Here is an 11,710-nt window from a genome sequence, read left to right as displayed (position 1 = left end):
CAGACTCCTTCATCAGCCGATTATTATTGTTGCCTCTGAGGCTCGAGACTTGGTACGATAGATGTTCAGTGCTTCTATATGCAGTGGTCCTATAGCAAGAACAAACAGAAGGGCTGTAGCTCAGTGGTAGAGCCCTTGCCTGACATATGTGAGGCTCTAGGTTCGATCCCCAGCACTGCCAGAAAAAGAAACAAGTAAACAGACACAAACTTACAAGGATTCCTTTCTTTGTATCCAGGCCTTAGAATGGCTCTCTCGTCACTTGGAGCCATGACAAGGGCATGAGACTCATAGCAGGGAAAACGGTCCTTCAAGTCCCCACAGGCGCTTAGGGAAGTGACTGTAGGGCCCTGAGGCTGGCTAGGTGCCTCTGGGTTTCATCTGGTTGTCGTGACACATTTATTGAGCATTTATTGTGTGCACAGTACTCTGGTTCAAGAAAACTCAGCCCTGACATTTGGAGGAGGATGCTCAGTGCTGCCTCGGGGGGGGGGCTCATTTATAAAGTGGGGGCCGCAGTGGTAATATTGACAACAGTAGCTTCTGTTTGATGAGTGGGTCCAAGGTGCCAGGCTCTGCGGTGAGTTTTCCTGCTCCAGTCCACCTAACAGTGTTGCAGAGAGCCAACCTGTTACAGTTAGAAAAGAAAAGACAGAAACAAGGCTGACAGAGGGTACTGCGCCGCGGGACTGTGTCTTCTCACAGTGAACAGGGAAATGGCTCAGTCAGTGCATTGCTGGATATGCAGGGAGGAGGACCCGAATTCCATGCCCCTGAACCCACACAAACAAGCGCCAAGCTTGGCAGCACACACCTGTAATTCCTGCGCTAGGGAGGACTCTGAGGCTTGTTGGCTCCAAGCCAGTGAGAGAGCCTGTCTCAAAAAATAAGAGGGGTGGTGACTGAGGAAAAGACCCAACCGTGACCTCTGACCTTCACATCATGTGCATGCACATGTGTGCAGACCCTCACATGCACCCATACACCTGTAAATACACATGTCTCCTTCACCTCCCAAATGAATAAATGTCAGAACGTGACCTTACTTAGAAATAGGGGCATTATAGACTTTATAATGGTTCCTTCAGATTGGTAGGTTCATTTGGAGTTATCCTGGGGGTAGAATGGCCCCTTATCCCAACACAATGGGCATCTTCAAAGAGGACTCCTGGTTTCCCAAACTGGGGTGGGGGGGGGCTATGTTTCTATTGTAAGCCACCCCATAGGGACCATTTGTAAGAGCAGCTTTAGGAAGCAAAATCAGAGAGGATAAGTAAGCTGCCCAGGTCACACAGCAAGGGAAACAGGTCCCGTGGGATTCCCACGCAGGTTCTCAGCGCATTGCTCTAACTCCTCACTGAGAGGTGATTCGACACGGAATGAGCGGGTGGTGTTAGTCAGTGTGGGAGCAGAGCAGGAGCGGACGAGGCGCTGGCTCTGTTATCACTGTTGAGGTAATTAATTATATGTCCTCGCTGCTCTCCCCCCCTGCTCTGTACACTTCCCTGGGCTGATGTGGAGATCAGTGAGATAATGAATGCCTTGTTCTCTTTCAAGACCCAGACAACTGCAAATTAGATTATCATTAATGGTATCACCAGAAGCAATGGAATAAAGAAAAATACAGCTAATATTTTTTTCACACCCACTGCAGTGTGTTTATCAAAAGCAATAACAGTTCGTCCTGATGGGGTTGGGGGAGGAGAGGAAATCAACCACTGTGATGGATGTCCCTGGAACTGTGATTCATCTGTGTCACCCAGTGCTGCCTGGTTTAAGAAGTAGGACAGAGAATGACCCTGATTGTCACTCTTCTTATGGCCATGCGATTTGATGGCTCCACCTTCCTCCAGCTGGGTCCGGTCTGCACGAGCAGGTCCCCAGCCCTTCAGCATGTCAATGCCCATGGTTGTTGCCTTTGAGGCTTGGAGCTGTTTGTTATGTAGCAAAGGCAAACTGTCACAAATGTCTAAGGACTCTCCGTATCCAGGTCTGTGAATGATGCTAATGTCACCTGGAGCCATGACTCCAGTGAGACTCAGGACAGTTGTTCCCTTGAGTATCCAAAGGGACTCAAAGGAATGATCACGTGAGTGGCATCTAATGACCGTGAGTCCCTCGGGACTCTCTGGGTCTGGTTTTCATCTGTAAAATGGGAATAGGAATATGTTCCTTTGAAGGTTACTTTGAGCCTCGTATGGTGGCACACCTTGTAATACCAACATTCAGGAGGCCACTAGAAGATAACCAGGTCTGGGCCAGCTGGACCTGTGCAGTGGGACTCTGTCTCAAAAAGCAAACAAGCATGGTTGCTTTGAATAGCAAATGAAGGCGATGTGCGGCTTGGTATCTGGCATACAGGTCGCCATAGTAATTGTTGGCTCCTTAGTGAGTGGGATAGGTGGAGGCCCTTTATTGGTTGAACACCAGCACATGGGCATGGGCACATCTTCTTGTTCTTAGCACGAAGGCTGAGAGGGAAGGAAGGCTGTCTGCAGAAGTACCCAGATGTTCTTTGTTCAAGACTTAACCGTGTCTAGGCGTCTCCCCCGCTGCCCACTAGAGTTAAGTGTTAGGGAGTTACTGCATCAGATGCCCTACTACGCCATCAGAGAAAGAGTGTGACCACAGGGAAGTTAATTAAGCTCTCTGGGCCTCTTTCCTCTCCTGTCAAATGCAGGCAACTGTCCCTTCCTCCTGGGACCGGGGTGAGGGTAAACGTTGCAGTGTATGGACGTATGTAGGACAATGGCCCCCATCACTAACTGATGGGGCAGGCCAAGCCATCGTCTCTTTTATTTTAGTGACTCAAACAACCTCACACACCTGCACTCACCTGCCGGTCCCATCTGTGGAAGGAAGGAAGGAGGAGTGTGAGTTCTGTCTTGTGAATACCCACCCTCCTCAGCAGAGGTGACGTCAGAGTGTTTCTGGGGCTGGAAACACTTATCACTCTTCTCTTCTGTCCTCTTCTTATCTCTCTCTCTCACTCCCTCGCTTCTTCTCCAGGCTGTCAGCCGTCTGTTCCTATGACAAAACACTCCAGGGAGTCCGATTAGAAAAAGGGAAGGTTTGTTGCGGTTCATGGTTTTGGAGGTACATGTGATTGGTTGGCCTGTCGTTTTGGGGTCTATGGTGTGGTGAAACAGTGCATTATGGGGGAAGCATGTAGAAGAGGAAGCTGCTCCCATCATAGTGGCCAAAAAACACAGAGGGTCTGGGGTCCCAGTATTTCCTTTAAGAACACGCCCCCAGTGACCTCACTTCCTCCCACTAGGAACCTTTAAAGGTTCCCTTGCCTCCTACTAATAAGACAGACCAGTTACCAAACCTGAAGAGGTTTTGGGGGACACCCGCGCAAACCATAGAGCTGACACCATGACTCCTGGCTCAAAAGCTCATACTGAAGTGCAGGAGCCCAGAGGAAACAGAAATACAATGATGACTCCTGACAACCGCTTTCCTGTGCACTTACGGCGCTCTGGACACTGGGCGAGGCAAGGTCTCTGCTTCGACAGTCTGCATTTATCTTACACACCAGGAAACCAACCGACGCTCCTCCATGCAGTCGTAAGGGAAGAGGAGGGAAGATGTCACCTTTGGTTGTGATGGTGGTGGGTAGAGCGAGGCCACCTCATGGAAGATGTAACATTAAATCTCATTTGGGAGGAGAGGGCTAGGAGGAGAGTGGGTGGGGACAGAGAGGGAGAGACCGAGGCAGAGGGACTAAGACAGGAAAAGTATGTGTACAGACCCTGGGAGCTCTCTGCCAGCCAGGAAAAGTGGGATGTGAGGATGAAGCTGAGGGGTCAGAACCCCTGTGGGATTCTGCAGCCGACACCAGTAGAGCTCTTTACACTGTTCAGCTACCGAGACATTCCTTTAGGCTGTAGTAGTGATCATTATACATTATAAAGGCTTTTTGTTAATAATAATGATAATGCTATAGTCAGATGACTGGAATTTATGATGCCTGTCACCACAGGGACCAAAGAGCAGAGACAGGGATTGAAACTTCATGTTGTGTGTCTTATTGGGAGACCTTGGAATCTGAGAAGACACTGAACTAACATACTGAAAACTGGCTTTGCATCTCACCTCCAACCAGGAAATTATATATGGAGAGCATGCAGGGGCAGCGGGGAAGAGGGGTGGGTGGGAGGGAGGGCAAAGGTCATCAATTATTTTGGTGCTCAGGGCTCAGACAAGTGTGTGTGTGCATATTTACATATGTGTGGGCACATGTGCAAGAGAGTGTGTGTGCATATTTGCATATATGTGGGCACTTGTGCACAAGTGTGTGTGCGCGCGTGTGTGTGTGTGTGTGTGTGTGTGTGTGTGTGTGTGTGTGTGTGCGTGTAGAGGTTACATTGTGAGTCTTCCTCCACCACTCTCCTTAGTCCCTGAGGCAGGGTCTCCTGGTTGAATTCAGAGCTTGTTGATATGGTTAGTTTGGCTAGCCACCTTACGTGGGGGTGGGGTTGGGGGTGGGTCCTCTGTCACTGCTTTCAGAGCTCTGGAATTGCAGGCAGGCTATGGCGCCCACCTGGCATTTTCGTGGGTTCTAGGGAACATGGACTCCTGTTCTCACATTTGCACAGCAAGTGCCTTAACACTGCGCCACCTCCCCAGCTCGAGGTCAGACAGTTCTTGGATTGTGAAGTGTAGTAAGTGTCCCTTGGTGTCACCTTTCTGCTCCTCCAAGGGCTTCTTGACTGGGAGGGCTTAACACAGAACAAGCCATTAACAGTGTGTATGTTCTAAGCTATTAAAAGACATCCATGTAGATTTCTCTCCACAATATGGAGTATGAATGTGTCTTTATATTTCAGAATAGGACTCGCCCCCATCCATCCTGTCTCTTCCCCTAACAATAGTAGCAACCGCCTCCATGGAGCCGAGGACTGTTGAGTCTGTCTTCTCGTTCCTGTGTCGTTCTCACAATGCTTTGAAAGGCCGCTGTCCCTGCGCCCGTCTTACAGCTCCGAGGATCTCGAAGCACACGGGACACAGCAGTGAGCTTTACAACGAGGACTGAAGGTCTCCTGACACCCGGAGGAGGGTGGCAGATGGCAGTCAGAATGTGGCAAGGTCGTCTCCACACACCCTCTGCTTTCCTACCAGCCCTCCCTGGAGGCTCAGGCTGGGCTCCCCTCAGTGTCATCTGGCTGGGGCGCCAGGTTCCTCAGGGATGGTGGCTGGGGGCTGGCAAGGATTTGGCTGGTCTTGAATGTGGGCTTAGGACCAGTGTGCACACCACCTGTGCCTACTTTTCTCAGGGACCTGCGAGGGCTCCTGCCTGTTTCCTTTCCTCCAGTCTGAGAGCTTTCTGTAGGTGGACTTGAGTGACGGACATGGCCACGCTCTAGGTCCTCTCTGTTAGGCTTTTCACAAACTAAGCAATGAACATATCCATTCTCCCATCAAAACTGTTCATTCTTCTGAGCAGACATCCCATGTATAATTCCCTCTCTTCCCTCAAAGCACATATCCACGCACCAACACATTCCATATGCGTTTAGAAGCTTACACTGTGTTGGGTACTCTGCTGAATGCTCACTCTCCCTGGGGCTCCCGTTCCAGTGGGGAGCTGCGATGGAGAGATGAACTCATTACATATAACATCAAGGTCAGTGGAGGGCAGAGCTGGTTCTGCTCTTCCCCAGCTCTTGTGTGCTCTCAATTCCTCTTCCCAGTGTTGGCGACAGCAGTAATAGCTGCCATTTACGATGGCTTGCTCTACGCTGGGCATTTTACCTGCATTAGTTTAGTGTATCATAACAGCATATCAGCAGACAGGGCTGTCATCATCTCCAAATCACAGCTGCCAAAAGGCTGTGTCACTAGCCGAGGGTCACACGGCTGGGAAGTCAGGGGCTGAAAGAAATGCCAACCCAGGATCCCTGGACCCCAACTACTTCCAATCCAGCCCCTCCTCAGCCTGGGTGACAGCTTTGTACATATCCACCCTTTCAATGCAGCCTCTAGGGGGCTACTACTTATAAAAATCCTTTCAGGTGGGGCTGGAGAAATGACTCAGAGGTTAAGAACACTGGCTGCTCTTCCAGAGGTCCTGAGTTCAATTCCCAGCAACCACATGGTGGCTCACAACCATCTGTAATGAGATCTGGCGCCCTCTTCTGGCCTGCAGGCATACATGCAGGCAGAACACTGCATACATAATAAATAAATAAATCTTTAAAAAAAAAAAATCCTTTCAGGTGCCAGGTCACACCTAGGTGCTGATGAGTATGTTGTTAGTTTTTCTTTCTTTTTTGGGTTTGTTGTTATTCTGCATGCGCCATGGCCCATGTGATTGCCAGAGGACAATCACGGGTGTTGCGCCTCACCTTTCACCTTGTTTTGAGATAGGGTCTCTTGTTTGTTGCTGGCTAGCTGGCCCAGGAGCTTCCGGGAATTTGTCTCTGCCTCCCATCTCGCCACAGGAGAGTCACATGCCACCTTTTGCAGCCACCTGGAAGCAGAGTTGTCAGTTACTGGAGGAAGGTTCCCATCAGGTTCCTTGTGGGATGTACCGTTCTGGGAAGGGTATGGCGCTCTTGGGTCTTTTTAAAGATGTGGACCGCTTTCTTATTGGTGTTGCAAGCATGCATAAGGAGGGTGCCTGGGGTGGGGACAGGAGCACTTCCTAATCCTCTAGGAAAGACAGCCATCACCCTTGTGGGTGGATGAAGTTCCCCTTTCTAGCCTTCCAGGTGGGATGTCCCTGTCCTGAGGACCTTGGTGGGGTCTGGGGATGTTTGGTCCTGGGGTACCCCACTTGGAGAAAGAGAGCTGCAGCCTCTCACAGCATCCCAGCCCCCCCACCCCGCAACAGTAGTAGACAATCCCTGCCAACTCCCAAGGGATGGGAGAAGGTGACCTGCTGTGTGCAGCCCCACCTGCAGGGAATCAGTCAATCCCAGGCCTCTCAGTTGCACCCTAGGGAGGTGAGGAACCAGCCTTGGCTCCAGGGACTCCCTAGAAGCACATTGAGAGGCCTGGGTTTGCACAGCACCCAGATAACTCTCAAAGGGAGCCACATGCAAGGCCGTTCTAAGGTCTGAGCTGCACGAGACATCTCATCCAGGGGCCTTACTCAGCCTCCTTATGTTGGCACTCTAGTCTCACTTCCAAGGCTGGAGAAAACGATGCTCTCAGACCAGCTGCCTCTTCCAAGCCACCCCACCCCCACCCCCCAGCTGGAAGGGAGAATCTAGCCTGCTACTTTTCTCCAAAACCAGTCTTCTGGCTGGCCCTGGATGCCCACAGTTAGCCACCCCATGTGCATTCTCCTCCTCAACACTCTTTTCTAAAGAGGCTGGGAATCTGGAGACTCCAGTGAGCACCCTCGTACTCTAGCCACAGGTCTAGTGTGGGGAGCCAGAGTTCCCAGGGGCACCTGCTTGGCTTAGCAGACACCGACCCTCTTCCTTGATTCTCAACGTGTCCTCTGGCTTCCATATCCTTTTCTTTCCCAGCACTGTTAGAGCTGGAAGTTCCATGTTGGTGTGGGATGGTATCTATTCATTGTCCATCTCCCCTGTGACCTACTAGGACCGCCCCCCAAGGATGAGGACATCCAAGTATTTTTTATTCACCACTATGTCCTGCTGTGTGGCAGAGAGAAATCATAAAGGGTGATGAATGATCCGGCTGTGTGTTGGCTTTGGACCCCTCTCCTCACCCCTGAGTGGAGGGTGAATCAGGCTGATGGCAGTAGAATTTGTGACATGGTGACAAGAAGTCACTAGGGACATGGCCTCTGATGCTCTGAGCCTGACGAAATTTACATGCTGGGAGTAGCGGATACCCTAGAAGCCACAGGCTTTGGAGTTGTGATCCACGTTCTGACAGTCTGGTGGCAGTTCTAGAAATAGAATGTACCCCTGGTCCTGCCGCTCATGTCCTTTTACCTGGTGCGGTTTGTGTGGGTGGTCCTGGTCACTGTGACAGGTGGCTTAGCTCTGAACGACGAAGCTGCCCACATGAGCCAGAACCGGAAGATGTGGCCATGGGGCTCTAATCTCTGCTCTGCCCCTTCCTCTTCCGTCATGACACTCTGATTTTCGATCCTTTCTCTTGGCTAACTCTGCCTTCCCCACTTTCTGCTGGTAGACTGTATGGGACCTCAGGCTCCATCTCTCACATCTGTCAAACGTCCTCCCTCCCATTCTCATGTCTACAGACAATGTAGACATCTTCCACCTGTAGACTACTTGGCCCATCCCTTTGGAGGTGGCTGCTAGTAACAGAGGCAGAGAGCCATGCTTGCTTAGAGATGAAGATCGGTGACACTCAGGTTCACGGTGAGAGGGGACGGTATTTGGAAGCTGAGTGCCGAGGAGACAGGCTCCTAGATGGATCATCTTAGCAGCCATTGAGTCAAAGAGGCAACTGGAGCCATCACGAGGCTCAGGTGGAAAATGATACCTACATATGGGTGAATGCTGAAGGAGGCTGCCTCCTGGAAGTTCTCCAGAAATGCAGAGTTCTGGAGTCACCCACTGAGATTTTCCTTCAGAGGGACTTGGCGGGGGCCCTGGGCTCTGGAGATGCTGTATAAGAACCCTTGCTGGCCAAACCTAGCGGCTCAGGTCTGTAACCTTCTAGGGGGAGGTCAAGGTGGGAGGATTTTAAGTTCAAGGTTTCACTGGGCTATAGAGTCAGTTCCAGGGCAGCTGAACAATTTAGAAAGACTCTGTCTTCAAATGAAAATATAAAACAGCCGGCGGATATAAGTCAGTGACCTAGAGCTTGCCCTGGGTTCAATCTCTAATAATGGGGAAATAAAAAAAAAAAAAAAAAAAACTTCAGCTAAGCCCTGACCACAAACATCCCCTAACTGAGGACAAGACACTCTCCAAAGCAGGAGTTGAGCACGTAGGAGATTTGAGTAAGAAGTGTTGTATGGCTCCAGACTGAGGAGAATCTTCTAGAAATGTGGAAGTATGATTCAAATGTTTTGTGGGGGTTAACGTCGATTTACAGATAATGTTGCTTTTCTCCAGAAACATGACAGGACAAATGTGTCATCCTCTTTCCCAACAAGGGGAGGGTGGAACCAGCACGACTGCTCTGTCTGATTTGTGTTGTGTGACAGAATGCCCCGACAAAAAGCAGCTCAGGGAAGAATGGTTGGTTTTTAGCTCACAGTTCCAGTTTACAGCCCGTTACTGAGGGGAAATCACAGCAGCGGGGACCTTGAGACAGCTGGATCTATCACACCCACAGCCGGGAGGACAGAGAGAATGAGTGTGTACACGCTTTGTGTCAGTCAACTTTCCATTTGGAAACTAGAATCCTCATGAAATATTCCAACCATTAAGCCAGTGTGGTGGCCCAGGCTCGGTTTCTTCAGGCCTCGGTGTTGATTCTGTATTCCTTCTGTATCCTTGGAAGATAGCTACTCCACAAGGATCCCACTCCGTTCTCTTCAAGGAATCAGGGCTTTTTAAAGGAGAAATCCATCCCAGCATGTATTGTACAGAAGAGGATGAGAAGGTGGAGTCTGAGACACCAGAATGTAGTTTTGTGGTTTTTTTTTCACACTCTTTGGGGGTCCCACCACCCAGTTCCCAAATAAACACATGGAGACTTATTCTTACTTATAAATGCCTGGCCTTAGCTTGGCTTATTTCTAGCCAGCTTTTCTTAACTTAAATTATTCCATGTACTCTTTGCCTCTGGGCTTTTACCTTTCTCTATCCTATGTACATTGTTTTCCTTCTTACTCCATGGCTGGCTGTGTGGCAGGATGGCTGGCCCCTGGCATTCTCCTCTCCTTCCCCTCCTCTTGCTCCTTTTCTTCTCTCTTCTATAATTCTCTCTGCATGCCAGTCATGCCTATCCTCTTTCTCCGGCCTAGCTATTGGCCTTTCAGCTCTTTATTAGACCAATCAGGTGTTTTAGACAGGCACAGTAATATAACTTCACAGAGTTAAACAAATGTAACATAAAAGAATGCAACACATCTTTGCATCATTAAACAAATATTTCACAGCATAAACAAATGTAACACATTTTAAACTAATATTCCACAACACTAGAAGGCTTGGAGATTGGCTGTCCAGGCCAGCAACTGAGGGCCACTGATGGGACGCCAGGCTGAGCTCTCTGCTGAGGGAACACATGGTCTAGCCCCAACTAAGATCCACCCTGTATGCTGTGTCGTGTCTGGGGTCATTTGGTGGTTGGGTGTGATGTCACATCAATGTAATTCAAGCTGCACACCTTCCTGAAATGCCCACAGCTTACCTTTCCCAGGGGCAAGTTCCTCAGTGAAGGCAAGAAGGGACAGAATTCACCTTGACTTCAGAGCTCAGGATTTAGTGAAGGAGACAGACCACTCACTTAAGAGGAAAGTATGTGAGTGCTTTATCCCCAAGACTATCTTGAGGGTCAGGGCTTTGTGGGAAGGGCTCACAGAACTCACAAGAGCTGATACACTCACAATTGCAGCTTATTATAGTGAAAGGAAAGATTAAAATCAGCAAAAGCCATGGGAGCGTAAAGGACAGGTACATACAAGAGATGCCAGATGCAAGCTTTCAGGGTCCTGTCCCTGAGGAGTCCCAGCTTGATTCTCTTATCAGCGATGCGTGACAATATGTGCAAAGTTTGGCCAGATGAACCTTGGCATTCAGAGTTTTTCTTGCAGGTTGGTTACAGGACCTTGACCATCCATATGACTGATGAGTTATTTAGCTACTGGCCCCTTGGGAACTCTGGCATATGCTGCATGGCTCAAGGCCTCCATTCTTAGTTGTATTGGCACTATGAAGTGTCTGGATGGCCCCAGGCTCCTGGTAAACGTGGACACTCTTAGTAGGCAGGATGTAGTCAGGGTTTAGAGGCTATCTCCAGGGAGCTGGTTAAACCTTTCTTTGGAATGTGTCAGCCCTTCTTATTTTCACACTAGTGTGCACCACAGACCTGGTGTCTGATTGGATGTGGGTGTGCAAGGGGAAGGAAGGAGAGGCCAGAATGGTCCTCCAACTTCTGAATGGATTGGGATGGACGTAGGGGAGGTGGTGTTGAGTGGACCCCTGGCTCATGTAATGGTTTACAAATGACCTATTTTAGTTCCTCCTAGAGCATAGACACACACTCAGTAAATTGTTTAACAATGAACGACGGGGAGAAAATGGCATCAATTTCCCAGTATCCTCCTTCCCCGGCTTCTGTCCCCAGAGGCATCTCGTTTTTGGAATGAGTCAATGGCTATTCCAAGATGTGAGCTGCTCTATGGGAGCTCCCATCCTTAAGTTCCCAGAGAGAATTCCAGATAACATACATAGACACTGTCCCTGAAGTTGGCAGAGGCAAGCTCTCACTCATTATGTGTGATAGGACTTAAATGTAACAGCAGTGTCCAGTTAGTAGGACAGAAGACACTCCACCCAGAGTGGTCCTGCCCAAGGAGGGTCTAGAACTGCTGAAAAGCATCCTACCGGGGGAGCACAGTTTCTTATGGGCTACCTCTTTCAAGGTGGTGACATCAGAAACCAGAGTGCTTCCTTCAAATGGGTTTTGCTTAATAGAGTACCAGAAGAGGGCACTGCATCTAACTCTTATTGTACTCCCTGGAGGGAGAAGTAAGGAAGAGAAACTGGGGAGTAGGAACAGTGAGTGTTGAGAGCCACCTTCCCATCTGTGAAATATTTCAAAGTAAATCCTACCCATGCACACATTTTCATTTCAGAACAAT

At 49.5% G+C, this 11,710-nt stretch overlaps 1 long non-coding RNA gene across 1 annotated transcript; it reads right to left on the bottom strand.

Annotated features, from left to right (window-relative positions):
- Positions 1-385: 385 nt before the first annotated feature.
- LOC143268480 (uncharacterized) lies at positions 386-9,718 on the bottom strand. Its single transcript, XR_013044463.1, has 2 exons — positions 2,900-9,718; positions 386-628 (listed from the first exon to the last, which is right to left on the bottom strand). It is a non-coding gene; the product is annotated as an uncharacterized LOC143268480 (long non-coding RNA).
- Positions 9,719-11,710: the final 1,992 nt, after the last annotated feature.

The sequence above is a fragment of the Peromyscus maniculatus genome, chromosome 14, assembly GCF_049852395.1.
Source record: "Peromyscus maniculatus bairdii isolate BWxNUB_F1_BW_parent chromosome 14, HU_Pman_BW_mat_3.1, whole genome shotgun sequence".
In the NCBI taxonomy this organism is placed as follows: domain Eukaryota; kingdom Metazoa; phylum Chordata; class Mammalia; order Rodentia; family Cricetidae; genus Peromyscus; species Peromyscus maniculatus.
The sequence above is the reverse complement of the archived record's forward strand: the minus strand, read 5'-3'. Positions and strand labels throughout refer to the sequence as shown.